The sequence below is a fragment of the Centrocercus urophasianus genome, unplaced genomic scaffold (assembly GCF_019232065.1).
Source record: "Centrocercus urophasianus isolate 14NV4802_14NV808 unplaced genomic scaffold, USGS_Curo_1.0 seq_10, whole genome shotgun sequence".
NCBI lineage: Eukaryota > Metazoa > Chordata > Aves > Galliformes > Phasianidae > Centrocercus > Centrocercus urophasianus.
The window spans coordinates 4,210,991-4,224,923 of NW_024884142.1; positions in this window are offsets into that span (position 1 = coordinate 4,210,991).

Here is a 13,933-nt window from a genome sequence, read left to right on the forward strand (position 1 = left end):
TAGGATAGGATAGGATAGGATAGGATAGGATAGGATAGGATAGGATAGGATAGGATAGGATAGGGTAGGGTAGGGTAGGGTAGGGTAGGGTAGGGTAGGGTAGGGTAGGATAGGATGGAATTGGGGACCTGTGAATCACTCACTGCTTACCCATAACCATATTGCTGGAGAACACAAATTAGCGTTCCCTAGGACTTCACTAAATCCTAAGGAAGTAAGATAAGTAAGCAAAGGTGCATGATATACAAAGCAAGATTCTCCTTCCACAGTGATTACTGCTACTGAGAAAAAAAAGTTTACTATCAGAGATTACTGGGTTCAAATGAAAATGGAGACACAGGTGCCTTAATGTTTGAGCTGGGATAAGTTTTACATAGCTCTAAAATGAGCTTCAGCTTTTAAGTTACTGTCTTTTTCTTTACAATAATAATCTCTTCACTTTTACAAGCTCTATATTATTTTTAGGTAAGAAAACACTATAAAGTTCATGTTTTATTGTTTCTTGCAGTTATATAAATTACATTTGGCCAAAATAAATGTAATTCCTACTGTGCGAACTGAGAACCCAGAATGTTGATTTTCCTCAAGTTATAAACAATGTGAAGATATGTTATACTGGGTCACAATTTTCCACTGTACAGCAAAATATATAACTCACTTTTAATAACAAAACTGCATATATCATTAAAGTTTCCTACTCCATGGAGCACATATTATGTTACTCTGCACAGCAAGGGATATCCTTTCTATGTACCACAATTTCTAAAATATTGTTTGATTGAATGAAAAATATTTTAGTGATTCATTAGTAAAACAGCTGTCATTTTGAAAAATTATTCAAATTATTCTGTATTTTTGCTAGTAATATTGAATTCTTTTTGCAGATTTTTTTTCTTTTTGGTAGAGATCTAATGTAGCAGGACATATTTAAACCTCTTTCATCTTCTTGTTGCTATGGTTTTTGGAGAGGGAACTATTTCTTATTTTGATTAGTCAGGTGGCTGTCGGAAGTTAGAGGCACCTCCTAAAATTTAACATGCCTAGTTAGGAAATCCACAATGTTCATTACGATACTTTGATTCATTAAGTTTCTAATTATGGCTTTTCCAAACCGCAGACTTTCCCAAAAGAACTATTGACAGGATTTTCCAAAGTACTAGGCTTAACCTAACACTGCTGCCATTCACATCTATGGTAAAACACCCAATGATGTCAGTGGAACTACTTAGGCCAATACTGAGTGCTTTGAATATCCTCTCTTAGAAGTGCTACCTGACCATGTCATAAAATTTCATCCAAATCCTTCAAACTACAGTACTTGTATATAACCCTTCAAGGTTATTAAAAGTCTCTGGGAAGAAATGGTCATTGCAGTATGCCTGGAAGACAGGCAAACCAAGGCCCTGAGAGGAAAAGAAGAAGGGAACTTGAAAGTTCAGTAGTTTTCCCAAAAGCTTGCTGGCATCATCTCAGTGGCATGAAAAAGCTCCATCACAGAATCACAGAAAAACTAAAGTTGGGAGGGACTTCTAGGGGTTCAGAATCCAACCTCATTTTCAAAGGTGTGCTAAATTCAGAGTTAAATCACACTTCTGAGGGTTTTATCCCATATGGTTTTGAAAATCTCCAAAAAAGGAGATTTCATGCCCTCTTTGAGTAACCTGTTCCAGACTTTAACTCTTCTTTCTACGATTTTTTTTTCCCTGCACCCATAGTTTTCCTTTTATAACTTTGGATAATTTCCTCTTTCCTGTTAAGTGAGTTACCCATATCTTGAACATACAGAGAAAACTGAAGAAATAGCAGAGATCCTCAAATAAACTCAAGAATGTTTAGAGCATAAAAGCTTAGTAACAATATATTGACTCCCACAAGACCTTATTAGTGCCAAATGTAATGTTTGCAGTGATGACAGCAAACTGACTTCACAACGTAGTATTCAACAATGCATTTGGCACTTGTGTGGCCATCTGTATGCAGCCCAACAAACTTGGACCTGCAATAGTATAGGATTCATTGCCCATAACTTTAGTTTGTAGAAACAGAATCTAAATTATTCTCTGAGGATTCTCCCTTGGGAGGGAGGGCAAGGAGAGAGATGCATGTTTTAGGAAGAAAACAACTTTTTGTGTTAGACTACTGTCAAAATACAACATCTGGGCCTGGTGGATGGATAATTGCATTGGTTTAGTTCAGCATTGTGTTGAATTAAGTTGAAAGTAAACCAAAACAAAAATCAAGCAAATGAGGAAAAATAGTGACCTGAGGTATGTCTTCACATCCAAGTATTTGCTGTGGTGCCTCCAAATAAAGGGTGGATTTTGGAATGAGCTTTTATTCCTCGATCCTACTTTGTATAAAAGATTATATTCTTCAGGAAACCAACACTTGGCAGTTATCTTCTACTGATCTGCAGTCAAGCAACAAGCAACTGTCTGAAGCTGTTACGTTCTTAGCAGACACTTGCTAATCCTTCTTTCTCAGTCCCTTTTTCTTTAGAGATGTGCTGCTCTCCCTCGCTATCCTTAGCATAGCTCTTGAGAGGAATATCCACGAGTTATGAAAGAAAGAAATTTTGAAGCTTCTCAGAAATATATCCATAAAGTGGTCACCCGGTCAGTTTGGCTGTTTCTTCATTGATAAAGGATTCTGCTTCAGGGAATGGCTATTACCGTAATGGAAATGGTGAAGAGTATATCGTGTGCACAGTGCTTAGGGTTAACACACTCTGGCATGTTTGGCAATGCTTTTACTGCAAGGCAGTTCTGAGAGAGTCCTGAGACATTCTTATTGCTATATAAATAAATATAAATAAAACAACAACAATAAAGCAAATATAAAACAAGAACCTATCCTAAATGTAAATTTTGATCTTGTCTCAAGGCAATTTAAATGTTTTCCTTCAAAAGAGACTCTAGGAACAAACTAACATGATAAAATGTTGATGACAAATGTGGTTCTGGATGGAGGAGATAATTGATTGAGTGACATCTTGTTCTATGTGTTTCTCTTATGAACATAAATACAAAGGTAGGATAAAACTGGAACTGGGGTGCAAATCATAAAAATAGACAGTAGAAGCATTCCTGTTGCTGTGAGGAATCTTTACCGTTATTCATCCATGAGCACAGTTCTTACAGAAATGAGGAGAGAAACAGCATACAGAGGTCATGAAACTTCAAATTGAGATAAGTTAAGCATGTGATATTTAGCAAAGATAGTAAGAAACACAGAAAAATGCAGGGATCAATCCAACAGGATCATGCTTGCAGGAAGGAGATGTTGAGGGAAATGCATTCTTTGGCTGAACTGTGAAGTACCTAGTGCCAAAGAAATACTGGGGAAGTGGGAGAACTAGCACTTGCTTCTCTCCATTATTAAATGTTTTTCTTGCATGAAATAGAAACACACTAATAAATAGACCTGATTCCCTACTGTCTCTCAGCAGTTGTTCTTTTTTAAATTAGAAAGGTTGAATTTTAGTCTTTCTTGGCATAGGAGAGAGCCATGTTGGGGAAACTAGAGAAATCACTCAAAAGAATGATCCTTTTTCACTCCTGTCTCTTCAGGCTGGACATCTGCATGGTAGAATTATTCTTCAAGCTATAGTAAGAAAACCTGAGAAACGTGCAGTATAGGGACAGTTTGCCCTTCACCAAAGCTCAGCTGAGCTTCATTAACCTCCCTAGGAACTCTCTTCCCTGCTGAGGGGAAAAATTGAAGGAAATGTTTGTGTTTTTTGAACTACTTTGTATTGCAGCAAGTTGCCACTTACAAAAAAAAAAAAAAAAAAAAAAAAAAAGAGTGATTTTTATCTGGATTTTGAGGTTGTACTGCCTCTGTTCATTGTAATCACAAAGCTGGCAGACAGTGTAAATTTTTTTTAACACTGTAGTTTTTAGAAAGAATAATAATTTTCTATTAAGTAAATTATCTATAAATAGTTATACAAAACTACACAAAATTTTGAATCACACATATAATATATATTCTGTGCCTTTTCCAGATTTTTACCTGTTGGTGGCACCCACTTGCCAGTAATGTATGCTTCCATTTACTGTCTGAAGAAACACCTCTTTGTGCAGCTATCAGGCTAAGGTGCATGATGATGCTTTCCTTTTGCAGAATGCATCATGAGTAAAGACTGTATGAAAGCAGCAGGAAGGGGAGACATGTTTTCCTTGATCCAGGCTGGATGTGGCTCTAGGCAGCTTGGTCTGATGGTTGGTGACCCTGCACATAGCAGGGAGTTGAAACTAGATACTCATTGTGGTCCTTTTCAACCCAGGCCATTCTATGATTCTATGATTCTATGTAAATACATACGTATATATGTATATATATATTTATAAATACATATGTGTTTATTTATATATGCATGTATAGCCACATTTTCTTGGTCTTGTTATGCTCTTAGTTCAAAAATATGGCAGGATTGAAGCAACCTGAGTGAGATCATGACTTACTGATAGCAAAGCACGGAGTGAAACAGAAAGCTGGGAAGAAATGTCAGTGCTCATAAGCTGTGAAAAATTTCTGCAGATCAACTACTCCTCCTCTCTGACCCAGAGCAGGATCTTTGCCACCTAAACAGTCTCAAGGGAACAAGTTAAATTATCTGTGGGCCTTTTGATTATTTACTACTATTATGTATCTTCACTGCATATTCATCAAATTCATATGATCATACCTTATACTAGCTCTATAGTACTCTCTACACCTTTTATTACTAATCAGGAACTGATTTACAGTGGATGGAGAGTCTCCGAAAAATACTCTTGAATTACAGGGGTCATATCAAGACCAGAGCAGACTGAGAACATCCTGAACATGAAAATCTAGTATTGTGTATAAAAGGTGGTTAGTGCCTTCGCAAGATATAATACTGCAAGGAATAATGCTAAATGCTAGCAGGAGTTGTATACAGGATATAACCATGCATAAACCCAACTCATATTTTAGTGTTTTGTCCCTGCAATGAGAATATAGTAAGGTCTGATTTTAAAGCATCATAGAATTGCTTGAGTTGGAAGGGACCTTTTAAGGCCATCTAGTCCAACTGTTCTGTGATGAATACGGACAGCTACAGCTAGATCAGGTGCTCAGAGCCCCATTCAGCCTGACTTTAAATGTCTCCAGGGACGGGTCATCCACCACCAATCTGGGCAACCTGATTTGGGGAATCAAGACTAGTTCCCTCCTATTGCACAAATGTTATCCAACCTCTTTAATTATATTTGTTCCTACTGTGGTTCTTGAGAGGTTGTACATTAACTCTTTTGATGTTCAGGAAGTAATTAAAGTAAATTGTTTGCCAATATTAATTTTCTTCTTAACTAATATTATTTTTATATGGTATTAGGTTGGTTTTTTTTTTCCATTCATAAGTGCTTATAAGGAGATATTATATCTCTTTTCAGACCTCAGTTTACAAAGCTACATGAATAATGTTTAATCCATTCTCATAGGATCTCCATCATTTCTCTGACACTCTTGTACACTTCTAAAGGACTGTGGACAGAAGTAGAAACTTATTGCTAGCTAACTGATTTTATCATTCTACTTTATTAAATATGCTATAGTCTGAGCCAAGTTCACATAAGGCAAAAGCTTTTATGAACCCTTAGCAGAAAAATCCATAGTGCTTGGAGACACAACAGCAAAAGGCTGGCAAGACCAACAGGTCTCAATTCTGAGATCTTTAGCAGAGTTATGTCATGTCAGTGGCTGTTGATAGTTAGAATCTGGCTATGAGGGAATTTAAGGAAACAAATAACTAGCTCTTGTCTGTAGTTAAAATGCTTATAGAAACAGTTATTGAGGAAGAAAGGCAGCAGCAGTACTGGGAACTTCTTTTGGCACCTAGCTCGAAGAGAGCTATAGATTACAGGTTGAAAATGACATAAATTTACACTATCTATTTTTGGTCTGGAAATGCACTGTGCCCTCCACGGAGACATTGTACAGCCTCACTACGTAGCATCAGTCTGTCCAGACATTTGTTCGATAGAGCGTTTGGAGAGGGCTGATTGTAGGCTTCCCACAATGATAAAGGGGTGGGAAGGAGTTTCAGAAGGCAGCTGGCTGGCTCAGTGCATGTGGAAATGATTATTTTAATGGTGCTTTTATTTTATAGAATTATTAACGATGTCGGGGGGGAGGCTAGATGCCTGGGAAAGGCGTCTTTTTAAATTATCGTAAATGTAAATAAAGAAATTAAATAAATCCATTTATTTGTCATCTCCCTTACCAGATCAGATAGCACCACAGTAGACAAAGCCACACCAATTACAGCTTAGACACGCGATCAAGCTGCTGCTACTTAGCTAGTATCATGCATCAGCTGAGCTGCGGTATAAGCTGCAACCACAGCTTCACCCCCTGTAATTCATACCTTCACTACATCCACAGCTCAGAACTGCAGGCAGCAGAACAGGCAAATTGAAGAACAGAACAAACTGACTGCAAGAGTGCCTTGTAGCAGCAGCCTGTTCCTGCTGCAGCCCTGCCCAATCTCCCATTCTTCACCTGTTTCATTCTGTCCTCTTCTCCCTCCACTGAGACACAGGTAAAGCCGTAAAACTTCCTTATATTTCTTATACCATGCCATGCCACCTTAAAATTTAATACAGGTGCTCTCCAGGCTTTTAGTCTTTAGAGGTGGTCCTCTTGCTTACAGGAGAAAGGACTAAGAGGCAAGCTGCATAGGCTATATTTTAGCTTAGACTTCTGTATACTCTCAAATTCTGTGCTTTTCAGGTCTGACCCATGCCAAGTCTAGCAAGGGATGCTGTTTCTGGGCATCTGAAGGCCAAGTTCTCACAGATTTTGGCATATGGAGACAGTAGAAATAGGTCCTTATTGCATTAGCAAACTGCATTTTTCTACTCAATCTAATACGCAACTTCAAATTTCACTGCTCTAATCCAAAAAGACAACTAAAATGGTCAGTATCATTTAGGTTGAAGCTAATAACAAATACATTTTAGTGAAAAATCTATGTTTCTTGCTGGAAATAATACCAGATTGGCAAATCTCACCATGAAAAACTCCATGAAAAACTCCAAATTAACATGGGGTTGCATCATCTGCAACCACAGTTGTTCAGAAAAAGAATCTTTTAAAATCATTTACAACAGTACTCTTCTTTTGACCAACAGTTTTAAATCAGAAAAGAGACATTTTCCCTTCTCAAAGACATAAATAATTTTATAAAATAGAACTAATAAATGAGGAGGGATAAAGGAACTATTTTAGTCACCAAATAAAGAAATTATGGAAAAAAAGGGCAGTCCTTTTTCTAGCTTTTTTCTGTTCTCAGAGCTATGACTGTTTCTACTGAGGAAAAATTTTTTCACAGCATGCATACCTCCTCCAATCATCTGTACTTGTCCTGCAGTGATGAAGATGACCTCAACTACTGTGCTAAAGACAGAAAGTTTCCTGTGAGACAGGTTCTTCAGCTCTTCACTTAAAACGACTTATTGCAGCTTGCCTCTAAAGCTCAATGCCACAGCATCTCCCTTTGCCTCATATGGGAGCACCCAGCTTTTCAATGCTACTCTTTGCAAATATGTGTTGACACTGCAGAGGAAATGTCAGTGGTAAGTGATCAGCACTCTCCACATGGAAAAACTAAGAATTTATTCCTTCACCTCAAGTTTTGTGGTAGAAAATCAAGTCTTGTTGTCTGTACCCAGCAAAGATGTTGATGAGCAGGAAGAAAAATAAAGGGGGGCCTGCACAGGTGGGCCTCAAAGCTTTCCACAGCAGAACAATAATTTTATTTTTCTTTGTGCAGGATCTAAGGTGTTGCATTTCATCTTGTGTTTCCAGTCCCTGATCTCATCAACAATTTTCTCACTATCTTTCGCTTTTCATTAAATATTGTTCATGGTAATGAATGGTGGTGTGAGAATTGCATTTAGATTTAACTTAAAGTAACATTCTGATGGTACAGGAAGTTTAGATTAGATAACCTGCACACAAGATGACTCAGAGACCAGGAGGCAAAGCATTAAGTACTGCCATTGTTTTAATTTATTTACTTACATTTTAGTTTTCTACAACACACAGTGTCTGTGAGATTTTCTCATATTGTCCTAACATGTCAGTTTCTGAATATTTATGATCATGGCAGAATAATCTTTTATTCTTTTTGATTAGCATCAAATATAACATAGGATTTCAATTGCAAAGAATATCTACTGATATAACTCCAAGATTTTTGCTAAGCATTTTGATATAATTCAGTAAAATATTTCAGAAATTATTTTTGACAAGAAATAAATTACGTAATTGGAAGAAAATTTGTTTAATTGGAAGTGTAGTGAGAAAAGGAATTCTGGTTTTACCAGAAAATGCTTCATTTCCGCTATGAGTGATCTATCATCTTGATACTTCAATGGATAAAGCACCTTCTTCCAAGCTTTTTGTAATGGAGCGAATCTTAAACCAGGAGATACTATCTGTCAGTACAGAGGAGTGAGAATGATAGAATCTTAAAATGGCTGAGGTTGGAAGGGACCTTAAAGATCATCCAGCCTCCAACTGCATGCCATGGGCTGGTTGCCACCCACCAGCCCAGGCTGCCCTGATCCCCATCCAACCCGGCCTTGAATATCTCCAGGGATGGGACAACCATTCCTCCTCTAAACAGCCTGTTCCAGTTTAGGAGAAGGTTTATTAAACTGCCTCAGCAATTGCAGTTTGTGTGCCTGAGACTTCATTGTGTGAATCCTTAGCAGTGAGTAAAGCAGGGAGTAAGATATTGTTTTACTCACAATGCAGTGGTGCTTCAGGGACAAACTCATCAAGCTTTCACAATCAGTTTATTTAACTGTCTTCTTAGATATATATTTAAAATGTTTAATACATTGTCTTTTTGCTTTGAACAAGGAGTGCTTCCACCATAAGCCCTGAGCTTCTCTTGCAGTGCCATAAGAGCTGAACCACAGTGTTCATTTTCACAGAATAACGGATCACTGCTGTTTGTATTTTACTGTGTACTCTAAACTGTTGTGAACTGCCTAGAGCAACTTGCAAGGACTGGTCTAGAAAAGTAACAATTAAATATCCTTCCTCGTTATATCTAGTACTGAGGCCATGAATAATGACTTACCCTAGATTTCAGTAACTAATCACAATAATATTTACTGGCAATGAGTTCATGAAACTTGTTGCTATAGTAACTCAATCTTGGGCTTCATCCAGGTCCCTGAGGAGGTGTACATTATCACAAAAGTCACTGCTGGAGCAGGCATCTGTATTTGCAGTACTGGAAGAAAGGGGCCAGAGAATGCATGGGCTGAGTTTCTAAACTACTGTCTCACTCAATCAGGTCACATGAGACTAGCAGTAAGCAGTGCAAAAAGGGTTGCAATGCCCCATAATTAGCATGTGCTGGAGACTTTTCCTCTGCACCCTGTATGGAAGATACAAATTTCTCACTGCTCCTGCCAGATAACAGAGCAACCAAGAAAGCAAGTACTCATATGCAAAACTGAAACAGAGAGAGATCTATTCCAAAAACAATATAGTCTTGACTTCCTTTTCTTTACTTGTTCTCAAAACTACCACTTGATATACCTCCCTTACAAGGACAGGCTGAGAGAGCTGGTGCTATTCAGCCTGGAGATGAGAAGGCTGAGTAGTGGCTTTTCAGTTTCTAAAGGGAGCTATAAGAAAGGAGGGGGCAGACTTTAGTGGGATCTGTTGTGGTAAGACAAGGGAAAATGGTTTCAAACTAAAAGACACTAATTGATTCTTTAGCAAAATGTTAGACAGAAATGCAATTATTTTATTCCTAAGAAGATTTCCAAAAATTTTCCCTTAAAAGCAATTGCACTGGAGCAATTTTTAATTCTCCTGTGTACCAGACCTGGGCAAAGATTGCTGGGTACACTTGGGGATCTGTCAAGGATCTTCTGCAAGACTGTGTGCAGCCACTTGCTCTACTTCTGGCCAGAGCCAGGTGCTGCATCACCCTGGGGGTAATCATAGAATCATGGAATCGTAGAATGGCCTGGGTTGAAAAAGAGAACAATGATCATCTGGTTTCAACCTGCCTGCTATGTGCAGGGTCACCAAACACCAGACCAGGCTGCACATCCAACTTGGCCCCAGGGATGGGGCATCCACAACCTCCTTGGGCAACCTGTTCCACTTTGACACCACCCTCTGTATGAAAAACTTCCTCCTAATATCTAACCTAAACCTCCCCTGTCTCAGTTTAAGACCATTCCCCTTTGTCCTATCACTATTTGCCCTTGTAAACTGCTGATGATAGAGCAAACTTCTCCATCCCTGAACTATCCATTCAGCAGCCTGCATGGACTCATGAACTGTCTCAGGGACTGCTTAGAGACATGATTTAGTGGAGAGTTGTTAGAGTTAGGGTAGTGTGGTTGTGATTGGACTCGATGATCTTTAAGATCTTTTCCAACCTGAGCAATTCTATGATGACTCTATGATTCTGTAATTCTCTGTACAGGCATCTTGAGGTCTTTAATAAGGAAGATGCTGTTTCAGCTTTTCCGTGTAAAAATAAATTACTTGTTATTTCAGCAAAACACCATTTTCCTCAGGGGACATATTGATTTTATTAAGTGGGACTTTCCAACAGAGAAACTGACTGACAGACTGATTGACTGACTCCCAGATTTACAAGGATGATGAGAAAAAAGACCACTGCATTTTAGCTGTGAAGCCTGCCAAACAGGCTATATATCTAAGGAACGTAATTCCCAAGTTTCAGCCACATTAAGGTGGTTTTAGTCCACCTTTTCCTTCTTGCTTTCATCCTGCTGGCGATTACAGGAAGGGTGCACTGTACAGTTTGGATTGAAAAGTCATAAGAGGATGACACTAAGAACAAGCACTCTGGGTATATATGACAAAATTGGCCAATCAAATATAATTTTCCCACCTGTTTTTCCTTAGAGACATGGAATTATTAAGGTTAGAAAAGACCACTCAGATCATCTAGTCCAACCATCAACCCATCACCAGCATGTCCACTAGACCATGTCCTTCAGTGCCACATTTCTTAAATGCCTCCAGGGACAGTGACTCTCCCACCTGCCTTGGCAGCCTGTTCCAATGCTTCACCACTCTTTCTGTTAATGTTTTTTTTCCTAATATCCAACCTGAACCTCCCTTGGTGCAAACATTACTGAGAACATTACTTCTTATCCTAACACTGTTATCTGGGATAAAAAGCCAATCCCCACCTAGTTTCAAGCTCCTTTCCTTCTTGTATGACTTCCTCTCCAACCTCCTAAATAATATTTCAGCTTATCCCGATTTTTAAATACCACCATCCTACAAGTGTAACGTGATTTGATGTAAGTATTAGTGTGATCCCAGACTTTTAACCTGATATAGACTAATTTGGACTGCATCTGGAAAGTTCTGCTCCTGGATAAGTGTGTTTGCACTGGTTCCCTAGCTATAGCCTAAACTTGGCTTCAAAGGGAGAAAACTGACCTTGTGAGTAGTGCCTATTGGAGATTGCCAAGTTACCCTGAAGACACTAAAAACACTTTGCAGTAAGCTTAGACTGACAAGTCGAACATTTAGTTATCAAGTACAGCAATTTATTTTTACAGTGTTGCAAAATGGCTCAGACCCAGCTAATTTCACTTGGAGGAACAAACACTGCCACAGCCAGAAGGCACAAAATGTGCAACAATAATCCTTAAGGCAAAACACTGTAATTTGCCTTCTTTTGTTTAATGCCATGTCAAACAGAAGGATTTCTACACATTTCAGATGGTGACTATGTTGCTTTCCCTCAGCTTGAGTTAAAAAATAATAATTTTTAAAAAAAAAAAAAAAAGAAAGAAATTGATTTACTTCAGAGAGCAGTGATAGATGAAGGATATAACATGCACTGAGCATGCCTAGTTCCTTGCTCATGCCAAAAAATTCCCAGAAGGATAAATCTCGTTTCCTGCCTTACTTCACAGAATTTAACTTTTTAAACAAGTCATGTTCTGTGGTTTGGATCCTGTGTTTATATCAGGGTTTGTTTCCAGGCTCATGGACAATAATAGTACACTGGTCTGAAAAATCTGAACATTTTCATGTAGAGAAAAATCACAGTGTTTTAATCTGAATTTCACTCCTATTATTTTCATTAATTCTTATAGGCCAGTCTTTACAGATAAGTTGTAATAAAAGCTGATATTTTCCAGGTATAAGCTGGAAAATATGTGAACTAGACCTTTCATTTAAGTCAAACTTATTTCCATGATTTCAGGCTCTACTTACATATCCATACTGTAGAGGCTTTATTTATTTTAGCAAATATGAAGCTGGGAAATTAAAACTTAATTTTAAAAATATGTTCTGTGTTTAAACTGACTTGTGCATTTTATACATACATGCACACAAAACCTTTGTGTTCTACTGATTATAGCTAGATTCTAGTCCAACTGGAAGCAGAACATGCATTATACTGAACCTGTTAGCCTCATGGCATTTAACACAATGTAATAATATATATTTATTTCTGGATTTTCATTAACAGCAGCAGCCTTAAAAATAATAATATGTAAAAGGAAATAAAAATAAAATTAGAAGAAAATTCCACATGGTTTATTTTTGTCTTTGAAGAACATGCATTGTTTTCCAAACATCTAGCACATATAAGTTTTCAAAGGTATGTGACTACAATACACATCTACACGAGGGCACACCAGCATACGCGCACAGAGAAGGAGAAACTAAGCCAGGATCAAACTTTACACTTAACACCTTTTGCTGGAGTTGAAACCTTTGTAATGCTCCAGATCTTCTCTATTGCAAGCATACAATCTTCATTCATACATGCAAGAACAGCTGTGTTCATTAGATGAATGCTATTCTAGAAGAAAAGACCATTTATGCTGTGCAGGAAAACAAGAAACCAAATGAAAGTAAATGAAAACGTGCATGCTACATAACTTCAGCTTAGTGGAAATCTTATAAATTAACTGCCTTCTTCTTGAAGGCTTGAGTTTGTCTGTCCCAACCTTTTCTTTAACCCCCGCCTCTTTCCAGCTTTTGATATTTCTTCAGTCTTTCTGCCTGCTCTCATGATGCATTTAAAGTTGCATAAAAATGAGTAATTTTAGCTGCTTAGCCCGTATCTCAGTAAGTATAATATACACAGTAGTTATTCTTAGATAAGTGTAAAAATGTGTATGTGTGTATGTGTGCACTGAAACATAAATATGTATGTATGTATGTTTATATATGTGTGTATATATATGCCCATGCAAAATCAGCAAAAGAGGTTATGTTTTATGTTCTGCTAAAAGAAAAAATCTTAAGGGGAGATAGAGACAAGATTTTCCCTTGGTGCCTGGCTATAAGCATAAGCATTACAGCTGGTGTTTGTCCAAAGTGGCAGCTCTATGTGCTGCTGTTTGTTTCTACTGAATGATCTTCTTATCACTAACTTTCCTATAAGCAACACTGCAAGTTTTATCATGACAGTGTTTTTTTTTGTTTGTTTGTTTTTGTTTGTTTTTTTTTTTTTCTTTTCTTTTCTGTGTGGGTTTGAATTTGAAAATCTGAGGAAAGAGTAGTAAAATAAAGACCACATGCCAAATTGATTCAATATGATTCCTTTATTTTTCCATTTTAGCAATACCTAGGGGACTTGTCTCCAGAGTCTCAGCCTTGTTTCTTCACACTCTAAGTATATAGTAAATGTCAGTTCCCACTTTTAATGTGAACACTCTGAAATGTGTCCACAAACCTTAGTTCTTATGCGTTCCATGCAAGAATGAAGGACCTTTATGTAGGAATTCAAAAAGGAGTTCAAAGAGGAATTCCTTCAAAGAGGGATTCCTTCAAAGCAGCACAGACATCATTCATTCTTTGGCCCAAGAAGGAGTAACAAAAACAGCTGCTTCCACAGAATTTCTGGGGAGGAGGGGTGGAA